The sequence below is a fragment of the Abramis brama genome (genome assembly GCF_963993115.1).
Source record: "Abramis brama genome assembly, chromosome: 7".
Taxonomy (NCBI): Eukaryota; Metazoa; Chordata; class Actinopteri; order Cypriniformes; family Leuciscidae; genus Abramis; species Abramis brama.
Window position 1 is genome coordinate 24,172,929 of NC_139969.1, and position 5,581 is coordinate 24,178,509.

Below are 5,581 nucleotides of genomic sequence, written 5' to 3' on the forward strand. Positions count from 1 at the left end.
GTAACTGTAAAGTTCATCAATTACAAAATGAGTTCAATTATATAAGAAGCTCTACAGAAGACAATTATTGTCACTATTCACTTTTGTGTCAGTTCAGTGTTGATTCAGTTCAGTAACTGTTCAAGTGTCGAAGTCGAAGTTGTTGCGAAAATCATCAATTATGAAACGTCGAATTATGAAAGTCGAATCAGCTATAAAGCAGCTCTGCTAAAAACAGTGGTGTCATCACCCAGTTCACTAGACCTTAGTCAGGGTAGCGCCATATTTCATTTTTGACTAATGAAATCGAGGCTGTAAGGGATAAAATAGAGTGCTTTCAAATGATTGTATTGTTGTTTAACTGCAATCCGATTGCTCAGCTGATGAAACGTCTTTCCAAAAGAAAAAAGAAAACTTTCAATATTCAGTACAGTTTAAAAAATTGGAGTTGTGAAAATTACGTTATCTAGGACCGTTATCCTGTGTGTGACATTTTATAGACTGGATGTCTATCCCTCACAGCCTCGTTTTCATCTGCGTTAAGTTCAATATGGCGTCTTAACCTGACTGTGGTCTGTTAAGTTCAAGTTTGCAGTCAAAATCGATAATATTACTGACTAGAAAGTGATTCTCCGGGATTGGAAATCAATTTAAATATGTAGGACTGGCATTTAATGACATGTATTGTAATGCAGTTCGCTTAATTTATTAATTTAATGTAAAAGAAAAAACAAAATGATATACATGATATGGCAATTAATGAAAAGAATTATAAAAACACATACCGGTATATGTATTTGCTAAGAAATACCAATGAGTGACACATTCTTGGATCCCTTGTTTAGTTAAAAGTAGTTTGGAGTACTTTAGTTAATTTTTCAATGAATCGTTGAATTGACAACCCCAATAATTAATGATCTCAGTTTTCGCCCAAAAAAAACGGACAAAAAAGAATAGTGCTATAGCAGTACATCGCAAAATATTTTGGATATGGTTTGCTGGTCACAAAAACACAAACATGTAGTGTAGTGAAAACAGGGCAAGTGATGGTCCCTTTCGCACACTGGTCACAGACCATCAGGCCATCGTTATTGTTGATCCCTTTGAGTACACCAGTTTGATTTTGTGGTCTTCAGAGAGCAGTATTTTTTTAAATTTCCACATTAAATGTATTTTTGGCTTTTGTAAGTTGTTTATTCATTTGAAGTACAGCTTTTCAACAAAGCACCAAGTAATAGTACTCTGACGTTGTCTTTCTCTCTGTCAGTGGAACTCTATGGCCTGAAAATAAACATGCCTTTTAAGTCCCATGCAGCCAAATATATTGTCCACATTCCTCTGCAAACACACACACACACACATGCGGACAGATGAAATAACATTTCACATCTCCGTCCACTCCAGTGCTCACATTGAATCTCAGGCTGCCACAGAGCTAATCTGTGAGGAAATGGATCCGCCACTCGTATTTGAGATGCAGCTCTGATATAGTGCATACTTGCTGTTGTAGTCTAAACTTGCCCTGATAGTGCGTACTTGATACGATTGCTTTCACTGGACGTGTTTAATATGCGATGTGTGCTTTTTATGGAGAATGCTCTGTTTGTTTTGGCTGGGTGGGGATTTAGACGCTTTGCGGACTGACGGCTGTGGCGCTGAGTGCCGCCGCGCTGTCATGTGGGTGAGGATAGAGGCGGGGATCCAGATGGAGGGGCAAGTTCTCCAGCGGCTCTTTGTAAAGTGATACATTTCAAATATACACCGAGGGGTGGGGGGCAACATTAGGGTCCTGGGATGAATGGTTTAATTTGAGTGGGCAGCTCTGAGTGACAGAGGTTACCATAATAATCAAATAGAGTCTCCGTCTTTACTTAAGACGCTTGTGAAAAGATGTGTGTGAACGCAGGCCCAATTGGAGTGGTTTGACTTCACGTGCCAACCTGAAACATGTATTTGATTCACTCCATGTAGGGTTGTGTGGTTCTAAAATAGTACAGCAGTATGAAAAAATTACATTCACATCGAATAAATTTGACAGTTTAATTCTTTAATTTATATATAAATGAAATCCAGATGGTTTGCTTGACTATAGTCATTTGCATTCTTCATTCTGTATGGCAGAATTTAATAATCATCAGCAAAATATATTTTTGCATACAGATTAATGAGAAGATCACCAGACGACAATAGTAAAACATTTTTGATACAAATACTAACAATCAAAAGTTTGGGGTAAGATAAATACTTTTTTTTTTTTTAATTAATACTTTTATTCAGCAAGGATGCATTAAATTAATCAAAATTGAAAGCATAACTGTTTTCAGCATTGATAAAAATAAGAAATGATTCTTGAGCAGCAAATTAGCGTATTAGAATGATTTCTGAAGGATCATGTGACACTGAAGACTGGAGTAATGATGCTGAAAATTCAGCTTTGATCACAGGTATACATTACATGAATTTAAAATACATAAAAAACACATGTATTTTAAATTGTAATAGTATTTTACAATATTACTGTTTTTACTGTTTTTGATTTAAAAAAAAAATGCAGCCTTGGTGAGCATTAAAAACAAAGTTTTACCAAACCTACAACTTTGGAACGGTAGTGTATGTGTGTAAAGGGTTGTTAGATTGTTTCATTACTGCAGATATGCATCAAAGCCAGTGTTTGCATTTCAAGTGCAGTTTGACATTGTTGGAGAAATCACCAATATATTCTCCCAGGAAATAAATGAACTGATTTAAAGGAACAAAGAGGTAAACCTTGAATGCAATTTATGTTGCTTTGGATAAAAGCATCAAATAATGAATAAAAATGTATATGTATGCATATTTAATGTAACGTGTATGTACATGTATATACACTTTTTGTATATGTAAACAGTATATAATATACACTTTTTATATATATATAATATATACATAATATGCAATGCTTTTTCTTTTCTTTTTTGCGCAATGCACCAAAATCCAATGCAGATGAAAGAGAAACAAATGAGTAAAAGATCACTATATGACCGTTTTGAAGAATCATACAGTAAGCACTGCAATATTATTGTATTGTGTCCTACATACCAATATGATTATCACCAGAGCCCTGTTGATTCCCACAGACAGATGAGATGCAGAATCAAGCTGAATCATGAGCGGGACACACTGTCTGCAGATGGAAACCAGTTCTGTGTGCGTGTCTTTTGTGTGCACACATCAGACTGACAAATCCGCCTTTATTCAAGCAGTGTGGCGCTGCGTGTCCCTAAAGCCTCGGGGAGCTTGGACGAGAAGGCAGGAGGAAAATAGAAAACAGGGATGTGGAGACGCAATCAGGCAAAGGAAAGGGGGAAAAAAAAGGGGTGCTGTTGATTTGACACAGCCAAGGTAGGGGCATGTAACTGGAGACGTGACAGGAACACAAGATCAAAGCGCGGGCTGGAGAACAACTTGGGGAAAAAAGGAGGAGAAACGTCCTTTTTATAAAAGAGCCGAGACCCGTTTCCTGTGCAAACACACTCTTCTGAGCAATGAAACAATGTCTGGTTAAAAGGGCCTTTTTTACTGGCACCTTTGGCCGTTTCCCCCCAGAACGACAGGGCCGACCTGGCTCCCTATGAGCTGTCAATCCAACCCCCACTCAGCTTTTACTGCCCTGTTTTGAAGCCCCGTGCAGGAAGAGGTGACGGGCCGCCTCATAATTGGACAGGAATGTGCTCGCTACGGATCATAGGCCGGGTCGGTCGCAGGACTGAGATAAATCGTCAAATCAGTTCAAATTCAAATTAGTTTTCTTATCCGAGTTCATTCATAATGTCATTTTTGGGCATTAACATCTTCCTGTAATTAATGACGTGATACCAAGTTGAAGCACAAAACTAACCCTGATAACTCGCAGCTATAAATTATCCCAGGCCCTGAAGAACTTGCTTCCAAGGGAAAATCAGGTGTCGGAGTCAAAAACAGAGGCTCAGAGCACCTACGGGTGGCGTCGATCCGTGCATGAATCCCTCTTACCCGCTGTTCAAATTCAGCCCGACAGATCTGGCAGGCCAATAGGAAAAAGACATATTTTAGACAGCAGAGTGTGTGAGAGTCGGGGTGCTAAGGGGAGCTCGCTGTATTTGATTACTGGAGGTCATATGAGGCTAAAAACAACACAATGTAATATGGACACAGAGGGGCAAAGCAAACAGCTCATAATTTAAAGGCCGTAGGCCTGAAGCTGTTGGTTTAAAGGGAAGCAGACAGAGCCAGCGGCCAATTTGTTTCTAGAACCGCAGCACTTTCCTGGCTCTGTTCGTCCTGAATGAGTGTTAAAAACCTTGTCGAGGTACAAGAAGGACAGGAACGTGTCACACCTCTGCTGTTTTACTCCCCTTTACACCCAGGACACTCACAAATGAAATATCACCGTTTTGGTTTTATTCATTCATCTTAGTTGCTATGTTTTTGACTCATCAGATTTACTTGAATAATGTAATAGTTTCAGTCTATTTACACTTAAATATTTTGTACAAGCAAATCATTTTGTAACTTGACACTATACATGTCATAGCCTGTATTGTACGCTGCCAATGGGCAATAGTATGCAGTATGTTAAACTAGTATGTATAGGCTCATATACTGTTGGAGGTATGGCTTACATTGGCATGCAGAGCTCGTTGAATTGAAATCTTGGCATTTGGCAGGCTTACATGGGACAATATGCGTCCCATACTTCACTACGAATCTTGGACAGCAGGTTTTATAGAAAGCTTGCCTTTTTCATTTTATACTTGGATAACTTGTTTTTACATTTCTGGTTCATATCGTCATAAACAAGATGACTCTTATTTTTGTTGGTTGATTCTTGTTCTGTGATTGCAAGTCTGTATATTTTTAGTGCATTCATTTAGTATATTTTCTTTGTACACTTCTCATTTAACGTAATTATTACAATTAATCAATGTTGGTGGTTATAAGGTTATGAAATGTATCCAGTCGCTTGGACCACCACCAAAATGGATAAATTTTTTACATTTATTTTTAGGAAAATCTATATATATGAGAATATATATACATTTCATTAAACCTTAAACCTTTTTTTTACCAAAAATATAAGAATATTTTTCATTTTCAGGAGTAATCGTTAGTACAGCTGAAATGTAAGGGATAAATAAATTAAGCACATTTTTATACTATACCCTTGTGCTGCAAAATGTTACTGGTTTGTGGCTAATTTTCAGCTTATTCTACTGATACTTCAAGCTCTCAAAAGTCATTCTTGGAATTTGAAAAGCCAGTTAGATAATGATTTTCATAGAAATTGTGTGTGTCTGTAAAATATAAAAAATATTATACTTTAGTTATAGTACTGTATATAATTTATATTAACTTATGTTTACATTTACAACAACAAGCTTAATGAATTAATGTGTAGTATCAGCACTCCACTGACACAAATACAGAATCTACATTAATCTAACAAATTGATCTACACGCACCTGATAGTCTCTCCTGATGATATGTATGGAAGAAGGCCATCTAGTGACTCTTAGAGGCCACATTTTAACGGTAACATGATGATCAGAGTTTACGCTCACTTGATTCAAATCTCTTTCCTCAG

The 5,581-nt window shown here is 37.2% G+C and overlaps 1 protein-coding gene across 1 annotated transcript in view; it reads left to right on the forward strand.

The window, feature by feature from the left end:
• Positions 1-5,581, forward strand: part of kifap3b (kinesin-associated protein 3b) — a 30,532-nt gene that overhangs the window by 23,680 nt on the left and 1,271 nt on the right. The gene's annotated exons all lie outside the window — the stretch shown is intronic.